Raw genomic sequence first — 14,742 nt, forward strand, 5'->3', positions numbered from 1 at the left:
ACTTGAAAGTATTACTTGTACTTAGAGACATTCTGAGCCAGTGAGTTGTTTTGTAGAGTAAGTTTGCAACTTTTTAGGTCGAGCCTGACCCAGCGCTTGTGCTGGTCTTGCCAGGCCTTAAGTAAGAAGGGCTTAAAAAAATGCTACCCAAAATATGTGCCGGCTACAGCTTGCAGTGAATGTGCGGGGGGCGCATGCTTGAGCAGAGCCGTTCAAATGGAAGACAAGGTATCTCTTTCTTGGAGATGCCCCTGCTCATGAATCAAGACTAACAATTTGGCTATTGATACTTCTAATCCTCAAAGTGCCCCTTCCTCTTGTGATCATGTCTGGTCTCAAACTTGCCGCCTTAGCTCATTCGCCTCCTCTTATCCTCGTTCTTCCACAGTAATAGTCTGGTATTAGTTATATAGGTTACTCATGAAATATCCTCCACTTCTCTATTAGATTCTGTTACTAGTTTCTCGTTCTGACTTGTTTTCTCTTCCACGTCTCCTCTGGTTCCCCAAAGCATCCCAGACTGATCAAAAAACTCCTGAATAGACAACAGTGTAGCTATGATTACTGCCTTCAGGTTTATACTAAAAGACTTTTCATCACGGAGTAAAGCGCAATGTGCAAAGTACCAAAGGTTAAGCTAAATTGGATGAAAAATATTTTAAAATACTCAATTTTAAAGACAGAGTGGGACTGTCTGCTGTAGACTCTAAAACCAGAAGTCAGTCATTGTTGCTTTAAAATATCAGTAGTCAATCTGCCCTGTTCATGTACTTAATAAATCTTGTGACCACGTGTGCAAATTCACCCCTCATGTAGCAAATTATCACTTGATAACCTGTATGTATGCCGTTTTTAATTGAGAACATTGTGCCAGAATTTGGGTTCTTACTAGAAATACGTACAAATGCAAACTAAATTAATAGATGTTTCCTTTTGCTATGAACAGAGTCTACAGTTTCCTCTGGGCAGGCGAGCAACACACTTTGGAAGGCAGTCATAAGAGGGGAACAGTCCGAAGAGTAGTTTTAAGACATTTCTTTTATAATAGCCTTTATTTAACCTTTTCTGCTAGATAACCTTGTGCAAGTGATGCTTATACATTTTTGCTACGTTTTTCGTGCCCATAAAATAAAAGCATGGTTTTACCAGTTTATTAAGCAATTTTGTGAACGTATTATAGGGTTGCTCTTGTTCCTAGAATGAATATGCTAGCCAAAGCACTTTAATGAAGGAAATTGACCACGAGGTCCAATCTTGTGGTTAGGTGAGCCTGAATCTTCTTACAGATGAGATTTTAACGTTGCCTCGTTTGCGGGTTGTTAGCACTAAGGGTTTCTAGTTGCCAGTGGAATGCAGCCTGTTCAATTAGGGACCCTTCCTTCTAGTCAGGGTAAGGGAATTAAACACCTAAGATAACTTCTTCTCACCCCTTTAGTAGCTTGGCACGAGCAGTCAGGCTTATCTCAGAGGGAATGTGTAAAGCATTTGTACATAAACACAGAGTACCATAGTGAAAACATAACAAATGGGCACCACACCAGTTTATAAAAATACCCGATCTTTATCTAAATCAAACAAGACCAAAACAAAAAAATACAACATACATAAACCAAAATATCACTTTTAAAAGGTTTCAAATAGTTCAGTCCACATAAAACTCTAGATGCATCACTTTTAGCACGAAGTACCTAGAATGCGTCAAAATCACAGTGGAAAACAGACACGGGGAGGTTAGGTGCTGGAAAGCGTTGGTTGTTACACGCAGGGAAGGTAATGCACCGGTGCCTTACTCACACAGAAGGCGATGAGTCGGTTCCTTGTTCCTGGGGAGGTGATGTGTCGGTTCCTTAATGCTACGGATGGGAGGTGATTTGTCGCACCTTACTGAGAGAGGAGGTGATGCGTCAGTTTCCTTCCATGAAGGGAGGTGATATATTGGTTTCTTCTGCGAGGTGAGGTGATGCGTTGATTCTCCGGACACGCAGCCTTGGTTCCTTACTGAAGCCCAGCGTCGGTGTTGACTTGGCTAACAGGTGCTATGCACAGCAAATCTGTGCTGCAATCATTATTGTAGCCAGTGTAGGCGATGCGTCAGTTCCTTCAGCTGCACAGCAGGGCCTGAGTCAGAGTCAGAGAGGGACTTTTGGATGTCGGAGATACAGTGCGCTGGACTCGGGCTATGGTGGTTCTTTCGGAATATATGCAACTATCCCTCATGTCCTAGAGGCATCTGTGGGGCTCCTTCAACTGCAAGCATTTTCTTTTAATTAATCGTTTATGTGACTGGTTAATGTGTCCTTTTCTTGGTTTCCTTTATTTGACTTCTTAGGAGCACGCTCAGCATGTTGCTGTGACTGGGAAACCTGCCTTTTTCTGGGGCATCCACCTCAGTACTCTCTTCCTCCATGCTAGGCTAATCTTTTCTGCTCTTGCCTACCTGAACTTGGGAAGCAACTAAAGAGTTTTTATGGAAGCATGCTTTCAGTCTTAGGAGCCCCTATTTCTCAAAGTGTCACTCAGACAGGCTATTAGGATCTGCTCCTGGTGCCTCTTATTGTGGCCATTAAACTAAGGGGTGGGGGACAGCAGGCCGTGGGATCTCAGGAAGGGTATCTAAGAAGCTGCTAAACATGATTAAGGTTTCATCAGCCTGATAGCACAACACAACAATAGAGCACCCCTATAAACGTATGAGCAGGCTGTCCATGTGTGGTTTAATTGAACAAGTTGGCCACAATTGTTCAGAGTTTCTCTGTTTTGGCACTTTGTGGCATTCTTCAGTCAACAGTAGTGTTAGAAATGGGGTCTATAGTTGGCAATTGTTTTCACCTTTTTCCAAGTAGGGAACCTTCTTCCCAGTCAATGTGAGGGGGGATCCACTTCTAAAATAGCCACTGCTCATGCCCTGGGTAGCTTGGCACAAGCAGACAGGCTTACATCAGAGGCATTGTGTAAAGTATTTGTGCACACATATAGTTATATAGTGAAAACACCACAAATAGACATCACATTTCATCCTTCACAGACTAGCTTATGTCCCCAATATAGGACCGAAACCACCCTTCTTGCAGTAACTGAGGAGTCCAGGAGGATTTTGGATCAAGGGGACACTGCAGCAAACATTCTCCATGACCTCAGTGCTGCATTTGACACCGTCAACCACAACATACTGATCCTCCGACTCAGGAGCTGGGAGTGACAGGTGGTGCCATCACTTGGATACAGTCCTTCCTAGGAGAACGATCCTTCCGGGTCTTTGAAGGAGACGTTGTATGCAAACGTATGTCCATCAGTTGTGGTGTGCCTCAGGGCTCTTCCCTGAGCCCCAGGCTGTTCAATGTCTATACGAGTCCTTTGGCAGAGATTGTCCGTCCCTTTGGCATAAAAATCATTACCTACACTGATGACACGCAGCTCGAGGTGGCATTCAACCATCCCAAGAAGTCATGCAGCGACCTAGGAAGCTGCCTAGAAGAGGTAGCCAAATGGATGGAACTCTCCTGCCTAAAACTCAATAGGGACAAGACAGACCTTATGCTCCTCGGTAGCTCACCTTCTTTTAATCCTGAGCTACTTTGGCCCAAATGTCTTGGCCCTTCTCTAGATCCTAAAAACCAGATCAAAAGCCTCGGCATTTGGCTGGACCGATCCCTTAGTTTCAATTACCCAGCGGCAAAACGATCAGCCACTTGCTATAGCCTGCTGAGGATGCTGCGCAAAATACTCCCTCTTCTCCCATTTCAGGCAAAAAGAATTATGGTCCAGGCTCTCATTCTATCCTGCTTGGACTATGGGAACGCCCTTTATTTAGGAGCCAATCAATCCACTACTCACAAGCTCCAGGTCATTCAAAACAGCACAGCTCGCCTGCTTCTCCAGACCCCTTACCAGCAAACCATACAACGGCACAGAGGACACTTCACCGGCTGCTTGTCAGGGAGAGAATCCAATTTAAAGCTATGTATATTGCACACAAGGCATTTTGGAGGAATGGCCCGGCAATCAGCCAATCTATGATCATTCCATATCACCAAGCAGAACCCTCCACTCTGCGTCCTCTTCCCTCGCCCAACTCCCAAGAATAAAGAGAGTTAGATGTGGAGGTAGCTCCTTTTTCCATAACTCAGCACAACAATGGAATGCTCTCCCCCCCCACATATACGGGCAGAGCCTAATTTGCTGCCCTTTCGTAAACTCTTAAAAACACTGCTCTTTAACAATTGCACTTATTTACTGGACCTTCCCTGTCTGTCCACGTTCGTCTGCAGCACTGGGATGCCTCAGGGTAGCTATTGCGCTATATAAAGGTTTTTTTCATTTAATTTCATACCAGTTTAGAGAAATAGGTCATCTTTATCTAAACTAAGCAAGACCAAAATGACAAAAATCCACAATACAGTTATTCAGTTATTCTGTTCTGTCCATAGCAAACTATAGATGCGACATGTTCAACACAAAGTACATTGGATGTGTCAAAATCATAAACAAATACAGCTGCAGGTAAGGTGATGCATTGGTTCTTTACTCCAGTGGAGATGATGTGTCGGTTCCTTACTGTCGAACAGCAACAGTGCATTTGTTTTTCAACTGCACGGCAAGCTTGCGGTGAGAAAAACAACGCGGAAGGGTGGTGCTTTGATTTTCAGTCTTGGAAGCAACAAAGCCACCTCTAAGGGCTCAGAACTGGAATTGATACCACTCTGCAGGTTGGAACTCCCAGCAGAGGGTTCCAGGGAAGCTGCAGATGAAGTACTTGATGGCCCTGAGACTTCCTAACAGGTGGCAAGCACACACAAGTCCTGGAGAGTCTTATTAAGCAGGACAAAAACCAAAGTCCAGTCCTTTTCCTCTCTAAGACAAGAGCAGCAACTGAAGGCCAATACAGCAAAGGGGCAGTATTCCTCCTGACAGCTCTCCAGCTCTGCGTCGTGATGGAGTCTCCTCTTGATCTAGAAGTGTTCTACAAGTCTGGGTTTATAGGTCTAATACTTTTACCTCTTTTGGCCTTTGAAGTAGGTATACATCAAAGGTTAGTCTTTGTAATACATAGATCCTCCCCTGCCCTGTCTTGGGTCTAGACACATGAGGAGAAAGCATTGTGAGACGCCAGGTACAGCCCTATTCAGGTGTCAGTGACAATTCCTCCCACGACTCTCACTCAGGAAGGCCCATCAGCCTGGTGATGGGCAATCAGGATATGCAGGCCATGCCTTAGTGCCTTTTTTGTGACTGTCTAGATTGAATGCACAAACATCCCAACTATCAGTTAAAACTAGACATTGATTCCACAGGCAGGCAAAGGCACAGGATTGCAGAGCAAACATATACCCACTTTTAAAAAGTGGCATTTTCAAACACACAGTTTAACAAGCATTGGCATAGCCAATAGGTCTCGCCTTTGGGACCTTATAAGTGTTTAGCCATAACTATTGGCACATGTGGAGGATGGTTGCACTTGAGGCAACACCGCACGTAAAGCATCAGGCATGGGAAGCTGGTTACTTGTGCAGTATTACAAGTAAGCTCACGTAAGACAAGCTATATAGATCACATTGACAGACAGTTCTGTGCATACAGAAAGGGTGTTATGCAGCTGCAGAAAAGAGTCCCAGAACCAGTGTGTTTTCATAAGATAATTGTAGGACAGGGAAGAGGCATGTTCCTGAAGAGTTTCCAGAGAAAAGTCTGTGCAAGGTGCACTTTTTGAAAAGTGGGGTGCAGGGCTTTTTTTCTTTTTTTTAGGATTACGTGTTTTGAGAACTTTCAGCCATGGATCACTACTGAGGACAATAACTGGGAGTGTCTACATGTATCCAGATTTCTCTTTAAACTACAATGTAAATTTGTGGGTACGTCTAGGCGCTGGGCTGCAAAGGGGTGGCGTGGTCTAAAACATATACATAACACGTTAGCCCTTTGCATTGAATGAGCATATTAGCGCACATTGTTATTCATCAGTTGTGCCAGCACTGTGAATTTGCATGTAGGGTGGCTATGTAGCACTACCTATTCTCATGGAAATATGCACTGTTAGGATCTTCAACATGCCCGTTCTGGTGCCCACATTTGGGTCTCTAGATGCAGGCGGAGTGAAGCTAAAAAATATCAAAGCCATTCGACTCTGTGAACATGTCTGCACAGAGACTCTGAACCGATCCTGAGGGGAGGCTAGTTAGAAACACCAATGACAACGAATTGCGGGCATCAAAGGGTGGTTTAAAGTAGTGACAGGGTAGGGAGCGATTTGTGGGCGGTGAAGCATAAACAGGAGGGAGGAAGTGGGTAAAATTTGCGTGTCTTGTCACATAATTTAGTCAACCCTGCCTCAAAATGTGATCCTTCCCTGTTGCAAAATTTCAATGGCCGTATCTATGGGACAGCAAGCTCGGGACGACTTCTGGCCATACCATGGCTACTCATCCCGACTCGATTACAAAACAAAAATTAGCCTAAATACTGGAATTAATGCAGGCGAGTGGCCTCAAATGGGACAGATAGGTCAGAAGTTGTACCGCTGGGATTCAAGCTGCAACTCCATGGTGAGACCCCACTTAACACAAACATGAGGTTGGGGTTACTTGTGGGGCAGTACCCATATTCATTGGCGTGTAGTTCCTCTTATGGTGAGAGGTAAAAACAATGGAATGTAATGCGTCGCAAAATAATTACCAGTGGTTGCGATTAATTAAAGCCTGCCATCCATCACTTTTGTTGCGGGATATGTGACATGTCCTGGTCCATCTTGGAGTGGATACATTTCCCGATTCCCCATTGGCTAGAAGGCCCTTGGAAGCCATATTGGATGATGCATTTATATCCTGGGACCCCTCTTTGCCTTGACAGCTGCCGGCAAACCTGATCAGACATTGTGATATGCACTATATTCCCTCTGACATTGTTGTTCTTTGGGGTGAGCGGACAATGCAGACACAAAAAACATGTACTTTGTGCCTCGTCCTTTCATCGAGCGGAGCTGCCGCCAAGCGTGAGGGTGGAGGAGACCTGGAATGTTTTCAGAGCTTTTCACCTCTAAGTGCATCTATTTTCATCAGCTCCAGGGGGGCGCTCCTGAGTACGGATAATTTTTTCAGAACATTTCCGGACCTTGGAGGCTGACTTTTGTTGGAAGGATTATAATATCAGGTCGTGCCTACGAGGCACAGAAATGTGAAGTGCCTAGTGGGATAATATTCATTGCATCTAATTTATCATTTATACACATGGAAATTTAGAGCCTGACGCTTTCAGAAAAAATAAGCAACATTGCTGAAGACAGCAAGTGCATTAAATAAGGTGAAAAACAATGTTGAAAGAAGCGCGGCCGCAAAAGCGAGCGTGTTTGTTTACTTAGGAACATGAGCCAAGATCAAGATAAGGAAGGAATGCAGCTGGCACAATGCGCGCCGCTGCTCGCTCCCGAGCCCCCTAGGCCAGGAGATTTAACGTTAAAAGAAAAGGATGGACATGTTTCCGTCTTTGGCCATGTGCGTGCTTTCATTACTGAAAGACACATGCAAAGGCCAATAGAATATGTGGGAGTTAACTCTTGTTATTATTTTCCAAAACAAACTATCCAACCCACTGACCCTTTGTTTTAAACGGAAGAGTCAGATACAGCAAGGAAATGAAATGTTAAATAAGTTAATCAGTTTACATTGTGATCACCCGGTTCTTCAAAAGGAACTATTTGGCTACCAATTTGATGTTTGTAATATTATGACTTTATCTGCATGATTGGTTATATTTTCAGTTTATAACTATATAATTTTTGTAAAAACAGTTTTTTTACCTTGTAGATTTTACGTGGCTGCTCCAGAAGAAGGCGCTGGTCGCCGAAACGCGCGTAGAGAATCACTGTGCCACTTATTTTGTCATTGTTCACTTCCTGTTTATGTAGAGCCTTTTTAATGTGTCTTTTTATTAGTAATGTACTGTATATGAATTTGTTTCGTTACCTCGTCATTATTTTAATATTATGTGTATTGAAAATTGTAATATGTCATTGACTGTTTTATTATTTTTTAACCATTAATAAAAATATTTAGCCTTGCAGAAAGTTGTAGCCAATTGTTCCCTTTTATATTGTGTTCTGTTCAAATCATTGGTTGCCTGGGTTGTTTTTTGTCGATTGCTCCTCTTTCCCTGACCTAGGAACTACAGTATCTATGTTTTCAGGGGGTCCTTGTTAAATATACACTATAAGTTTGCTGTCTGGACAAGATGCTGCTCCACTAGAACAAACTCCCTTCTTATTTGGGCTTGGGAAGAGTTCGGTGGGAGGTTGAATACCTTGCTTGTGCATTCGGACTCTTCTCTATCGCAGGTGACCTAAAATGCTGCCTAGGTCCCAAACAACAAGCTCAGGCTTTTGCATGTGTGCCGTACTTTTTTGTATGCATTTTTTTGTCTTAAACTTTAAAAATGCATATCTCCCCTCTTCCAAATTTGGTCATTATGGTGACTTTTTGTTCATTAAATGTTTCTATAGTTTTTCATTGGTTTGAGAAATGTGTTGTTTTCTTTACTTTTATTTGCCAGTTGCTTGTGCCAAAACTACTGGTGGTGTAGCAGAGTTTCACGGAGTCATCTGTTGGGATCTAAACAAGGTGCATTTATTTAATTAACATTGGTCTCCCTTCCTGAATGAATAACTTGCTTTCTGACACTCATAGATGTTGCATGAAAGAAGTATGAGATGGTGAGGAGAAAACACCATCACCTTCATAAAGCAAAATATTTTAAGACGGAATCATTAGGATGAATAAATATTGAATGCTTTATTAAAGTGTATCAATCTACTATTTACATATAACTTAGTAGTAATCAAACTTTTGTAAGTGTATTTTAATCTATTCTGTTGAAAATCATTTAGTGCACTTTATACTGCGCTACTCTATTTGTAAAATATTTTTACAAAAAACATATTTGAAAAGTTGTGACGGCATCAGCAATGAGCTATCAGAGCTAAGACAGTTTTCCTACATAATGATGTTTGAAACAAGAGCAGCTGGTGATCTTTGAAGCAACTATTCTTACCACCATAAGATCCCTAATAGAGGCCAGGAAATGTGGTAATAACATACATAATATTTAAAAAGGCACCACCGTGGCATTACGATATCAAGAAAATTCTCAATTCTCAAAAGTAATTTATAATTTCTTCAGTGTAATCTCTGAAAGAACTGAAAGTCCCAGTGAAGGCACGAATTTTGAGTGGGTATGTCAGTTTTACAATCTGAGTGAAGCTGTCACAGGTAAGTTGCGTGTGAGATGCATGCATTCTCTCTTTCTCTTATACCCATGCTTTACTCATCATGTTGTTGTTTATCTTAGCCCTGCAAATTAATTTCTCGGACGAGCCGAATACCTGCTCAAAGAAGCTTCAAATCTCTCTAATGAAGATGGCTGGAAGCACAGCAAGGAAAAAATTAAATGCACCCATGACTGAGTCCTATGGTACTTTTGTAAGCCAAACCATATTCTGCTAATGGCTAACCATGTCCCATCACTCAACTTCCCACAGCTCAGTTTCAGAACCCACTCAGAAGACTCTAACGGCACTTGATGATACAGTGAAAGAGTTTTCCATTTCAAAGCAACTTTAACAATTATCATGAGGTAACCTTCAGGCTAAGGCTCTAATTCATGGATGATTCTTTGTTTCTGATCCCTTCCATTCATAGCACCATCTACAACACCCACCTCCCCCTCCCCCCCACCACCTCCAGGATCCATGGTACATTGTTGCACTAACCCGTAAATGCTGCAACGTTACCACTTCACCTCCTGTGCAATACCATGCTAGTAATCCACGTAGAATTCTATGGTACTAATTCATAAAACAATATGTGATACGAAAATGCGGTGACATAACGTAAGTTGATGGGGGCCCACTGCGGAATGTGATGAAGGGCCCCTGCTTTTCCCATATCGCACAAATGTTTATTGGCCTTGGGCTGACTGGGGCCTCCCTGAAGGGTGGGGGCCCTGTGAAGTGTTCGGGCCCCCTGAGCCGTAGGGGCTGCAGGGGCTTGAGGACAATCCTATGCACTCCACCTTCATGCAAGCAAATATTACTGCCTTCTCCCCGAAATGTAATAATGTGTCCGTTACGAAGAGAAACTTGTACTTTCAACGTATATCTTAATACACAGAAAAGAAGATATAATATTCAGAACAATTAAATAATTCTTGATCAAAATTAGCAATGCCGTTGAGGTATACAAAGCCTGCTACAATCTATATAGAACATGTTCTCTGAGTCACCGCCACGGGGAATATCTTCAGCTGGCTCCTACAAATGGCACTTTCATCAGTTTTGCCTTTTAAAGACAGTTACTGTGGACAACCTAACTTAACATTACCTTAAAAAACTAAAACATGGAAAGATTCCTTCGCCTTAATAATGATATGAAATACTCCTAAAGTATGGTCGCAAACAAACACAAATTGCAACAGATAAAAAGTGAAACAAAGATTGCTGTTGTTCAAAATAACAACTAGACAAAATACACATAATGAAGAAAATAATGTTGTCACAAATAATGCACGGCCCAGAAGGCCTATTTATAAAGGGAGCTACAGAGAAACAAGCATCCTTTACAATATTGCCTTCTTTAAGGAGAGCAGAACTGCAAACACGTTGGTCTTTGTGGCTTCCTAACACCATTTCTCAACTGCCATTAAGTACTGGACACATTGTGCAAGTTCATGCCAAGGCAGAGACTTCATAAATCACTTAGCAACTCATTTAAATAGGAACAGAAGTGCCAGCCGCAGGCATTCAAAAAGTACATGTGTGCTACCACAGACTACCAAAATGGGGCATTGATTCAGTGGTACAATGTTCAGCACTGGTGCAAACAGTGCAGCTTAGCATCACAAAGACTCCAGTGCCAGCACTTAACTTTGATAAATCTAGGCCTAGCTGTATTATGTTAATTGATTCCCATCTTTGCAGACTGCAGTCAATTACTCAGTTAAATGTAGAAGTCCTTTATATGGGGAGGAAAGATCATCACCACACATATGCTAAAGAGCAATGTTTGTATGGTTTGTTTTCACAAGATATGTTTGTTATTTCATTTGGGTTCTTATTTTAAGAAAATTAAGTGCCTCCTAATTACAAGTGTGTGGCTCCTTTCGACAAATACTGTTAAGACTATGCTCATGGATGTTCCAATGTACGACATTTAAACATATAAAAGCAACATAATTTAGATATTCGTGTAATAAATATCTACACACATTTTTCAAGAAAATGGGGCAGGGCCCATCAATGAACAAAAATATACATTTGTGCTTAGGTGGAAACTACAAGACAGTGCAAGCTGTCTCGTTGTGAAAGATATCCTGAGGGCCATTGATAAACATGCAAGTGCTTGGAGCCCACCCATTGCTCACCATTTGTTGGCTTTCCTGTCAATCTCATTTGATTGCTTCTATTGTGATGGCTTCGTGTCACCCTTGTGTTTGCCTCTCACTTGGAGTATTGCCTCTTAGCCCATTTCTTTGATTGGCTTGCTTCTATGATTCCATGGCTCGCTTTTATTAATCATTTTTTTTTCTTTTTGTTTAAGCAATTATTGAGTGGGCATTTGTTTTCTAGCTGTCTCCTGATGTGCTTTTCTCCCCTCCTCGCTCTCTCTGCCCATGTGCTTCTCTCCAGCCAACATCACTTGTGTTGCTCTCTCTCGTCCATGTGCTTCTGCCCTTCAGTGCCCAACACTGCTCTCTTTCACCTGTCCTCTCCCTCGGTTTGCTTCTCCCTCCGCCAGCTGTGTTGCCTCTCCCCCCAATTCCATGTTGCTTCACCCTGCCAATCTAGCAACCAGGTCATTCACTATTTTTTGTTAAGCACTTCTCACTATACTTTAAAGCAGCATTTTTGTACAACTCTTTAATTATTTATTTAGGATCAGTAAACTAAAAACGTGACTTTTTGTAGGTGCGCACATGCAAGTTCGATGCATGCACATCTCTAAAACTAAGCAGTGGCCCCATTAGCAGCTCCGATGCGGTACATCCTGACTAAAAGAAATAGCAAATTGTACACGTCTAATAGGTAAAACCTATTGGCTTGGCCAATGCTGGTTCCATTGTGTTCCTGTAAAGACAGCAGTGGCTCTCTTTAACTTTTAACAAGTACAGCACCCCAACTATGCAAACAACATGAAACCCTCCTATCGATACAAGTTGCCACCATAACCCCAAACTTAAATGTTGGAATTTAAACTGTAGAGTAGCCAGCGCTGAGCTTTATTTCTTTATTATTTAGTTACTGACAAACGTTCTGCTCATTTTGAGTAAGCTTTTAGGAAACGTTCAGTCTCAATGTAAACAGGTTACTTTTGGTGCAATGGTATTTAATTAATGTTTCCAACGTTAGTTCATTAGTCTACATAGTACAAAACAGTTTGAATTTTGCATGTTTGACCATATAAACTAGTACATTATAATTTATAGCAGAGTAGCAGGACAAAATTAGAAATTAGCCAAGCTCAAATTTATTCCTAATTCAGACTTAATTAAATGGATGTGCATATGTAGACACCCCGTTCCCTTCTTAAAACGAAAGCCTTCCAGACAGCCTGTAATTCTGGTTATACACTCAAACTAGACTGGGCTGGCATCATTTAACACTGGCTGACAGTATCTTAATATCCTTTAATAATGTTTTAGGTACGTTTCCCTTCATCCCTCACCATGCCTCGGTCTCTGCTGTGCAGCCCCATGTCGGCACTTATACCATGACTGCCCCTGGACTCAACTTTGTGAATCCTCCTGCCTCAGCGTGCAATCACTTACCCATCCATATCTGCAGAGTGCAAGCCACTTGTTGTATCTGCATCTCTTAGAACAATGACCCCTTGCTTTGATGCTAGATTTACTTGAAACAAATACTTCACATTTTCATTCAAAGCATCAGATAATTGATGGGAGGGGTGAGTTGGTTCTTACTTCAATAAATGAAGTCCCTGTCATTCCTCTGTTCAGAATTATCTAAAGTGTGTGCTCTTCTATGGCAGAGATACATGCACCTTAAGTGTAACAATTCCCAGAGTAGCTGTTTTTCCACACGTCATTTGACTTTTATCATACCTGATATTGAGTTTGTTCTGGCCAGACCAAGCAGACAGTGTATGTAGAGATATCAGTCGGCCAAACGGGTTGTGACCACACTGAAATGAGTCATCAGCAGAGCCCCACCTTTCTTTTAACCAGTTGCGGAGAGTTTGTTCTAGTTGATGGCAACAGGTCTTTACAACCATTCAAGTGAATATGAAAAGGCGCAGGCAGTAGACGCACCCCATTGCAGCTGCAACTTATCAAAGGAATTAAAGACCGATTTGACATTATAATTTAGGCGCATTCTATGGTACTGTATTTTAATCAAATTTATATAGCACTTACCCTAGGATGCCTTGTAGTGTTTTACGACACATAGCATGCTATTATTGAAACACAGTTAATCTAAAAGTTATTGGTCATTGTTATCAATTGTTACTTATTGAGATTAGTATTGTGCTTTCAAGGAAAATATTCCCTGCAGTTGCTCCAATTTTCTTGTGCTACATTAAATAAATAGGCCTTAGGTGTGACCATTATTATGAGTTCTTGCAAATGGTTGGTAGGATGAGTAGACAAGCTAGAGAATGTTAGTTACTTTAGACTGCAGCGATATGATCTCAAGGAAAGAGAGGCTGTGCTCAATGGGATACTGTTTGACTAGAGATACTATAACTGTGAGACAGCCAGGCATGTAACACACTAGGCCACGCTCAGGGAAAGAAAGGCATGCAGATGATGGGATCTAGGTAAAGGAGAAGGCCCTTCAATAAAAAGGAGAATAGAGAACAATTGTGTAAGTAAAAAGCTCACTCAATACGGTGATCAAGTTCTGTGTTGTGGAAGAAATGGAGGCTGATTTATACCAAAGCACTGACCATGCAGCCAAGAGCTTTGGAAAATATTTGTAAACAAGGCGTAGCTGCTCATAACTCAGCTGGCCATTGCATGATGTCCTGTTGATAAGCACTTCCTGAAATTAGTCCATATTCTGGTGTAACATGGTTAGTATCAACCAGCTAGCGAGACCTTTGACGTTTTTGGCAAATCTCTTGCCAGTTGGATGCAACACAGTCACGGAGACAAGGAGGTCCGGTTTATTTTCCTTCTTGAACCATGGTATCTTTAATAGTGTCTTTCTTCACTACATTGATAACTTTCAATCATTGGAATAGCAAAACTACCCACCAGTGGTTGCATACTTCAAGGTGTTAATGGACCAACCATCTGGTGTAGGTATAGCCATTGTTTTACAACTTTTAATCGATGTAAGTATTTCTGTACATTACTGTGGTTGTGGTCTCACTAGTTAGAACTATGTTGGGTGCTGTAAATGGTTGTCCCTTGCACCTATCTGTACGCTCAATATATGCTGCTCTCCAGTCATTGGATATAGGATGTGACATATCACTCACATTTTAGAGATAATACCTTTACCCAGTATTTCCCAAAATAAATGTTCTTGCCTATTGTTGAGGCCAGGTGTATAGTATATGCTGGTTATAGAATAACTTTTTTGTTGCAACTTATGTGTTTCGATTGTATTGAAACCACCACAGGATAAAGCGCATGGGCCTGATCAAAGCACAGAAGAGACTTTTGGAGATTGAATGGTTGCTATGCAAGTTGTGTGTTTACATATCCTCACATAACGCTTTAATTGTTGGTGCCTTG

At 41.9% G+C, this 14,742-nt stretch overlaps 1 protein-coding gene and 1 long non-coding RNA gene across 2 annotated transcripts in view; one reads left to right on the top strand and one right to left on the bottom strand.

The window, feature by feature from the left end:
• Window positions 1-9,807, top strand: part of LOC144822651 (uncharacterized) — a 147,751-nt gene extending 137,944 nt beyond the window's left edge. Inside the window, exon 3 of the long non-coding RNA XR_013608659.1 lies at window positions 9,334-9,807. This is a non-coding gene — a long non-coding RNA (uncharacterized LOC144822651). The remainder of the gene's footprint in view (window positions 1-9,333) is intronic.
• The window catches only part of TMEFF2 (transmembrane protein with EGF like and two follistatin like domains 2), a 937,676-nt gene that overhangs the window by 913,540 nt on the left and 9,394 nt on the right, over window positions 1-14,742 (bottom strand). The gene's annotated exons all lie outside the window — the stretch shown is intronic.

The sequence above is a fragment of the Lissotriton helveticus genome, chromosome 3_1, assembly GCF_964261635.1.
Source record: "Lissotriton helveticus chromosome 3_1, aLisHel1.1, whole genome shotgun sequence".
Lineage (NCBI taxonomy): Eukaryota > Metazoa > Chordata > Amphibia > Caudata > Salamandridae > Lissotriton > Lissotriton helveticus.